The sequence below is a fragment of the Macadamia integrifolia genome, unplaced genomic scaffold (genome assembly GCF_013358625.1).
Source record: "Macadamia integrifolia cultivar HAES 741 unplaced genomic scaffold, SCU_Mint_v3 scaffold_197A, whole genome shotgun sequence".
Taxonomy (NCBI): domain Eukaryota; kingdom Viridiplantae; phylum Streptophyta; class Magnoliopsida; order Proteales; family Proteaceae; genus Macadamia; species Macadamia integrifolia.
In genome coordinates this window covers 213,790-214,742 of record NW_024870638.1, presented here as the reverse complement: position 1 = coordinate 214,742, position 953 = coordinate 213,790, and positions in this window count along the sequence as shown.

Here is a 953-nt window from a genome sequence, read left to right as displayed (position 1 = left end):
GAGTTTCTTCTCAAGGATAGTGATTCCACAAAAATATAGGAAAATTGACAGGTGGATTCCCCCAAAATGGTGATTTTTACCATTGCAAACATCTTTCCAGAGAAGACAATGTCATCTCTAAAAATTTTTCTGTGGATCTTTTCTCTTTTTGTGCTCGATTGAATTTTTATTCATTTCCACAGTTAAAAAAATATGATTTTGGGAGTTGCTACAGATTATTTTAGGATCGGATTGAAATTGGCTGATATACGTTTTAAAAACCTTAAAAACCTCAGAATCGGTTGTTTCAGAATGATTTGAATTGAGATTGGGCTCGATTCATTCCAATCAAAATTGACCAATTCGATCAAGGATTTTAAACTCAAAATTGGAGATCAAATTATCCCTGCCGATCCAATTTTGATAAGATAAGAATCAGTCCCCAAAACCCTAGAATCAGCCCTCAAATTTGAAAAAAATAACGATCTAGTCCTAGAAGTAGGACCCTTGAAATTGAATCTTTTGATCTCATAGAACTTGATTTCAATAACATCGGATCTCCCTATCAAAATTAGGTTTCTAAATGTAGGATTTTCAATTTTCCAGGGTCTGAGACCTTCGTTGTGGGACATTAATTTAGGGAAGCGTTTACAAGTTCAAGGTTTGGGTAAAGGTTTAGGATTTTGTTTCCAAGGTTTATGTTGATTCTTTGGATCTCGATATTCACCATTTTTTTAAATACATTGTGTAAGAATAAAACTATATTATGTTATTTATCTAGAAATAAACCTAGAAATCTTCCTCGTTAGAGTTGGCCAGAATTGGCCATTAAGTCTGAAAACTAGCAATCGAGTCCCAAAAACCCTAGAATAAATTGTTCCAGAACGGTAGGAGTTGTGAAAAGTCATAGTCAATTCCAATCCAAATCGACCAATTCAGCCAAGGATATTAAATTCATGATTGAAAAGAGAATT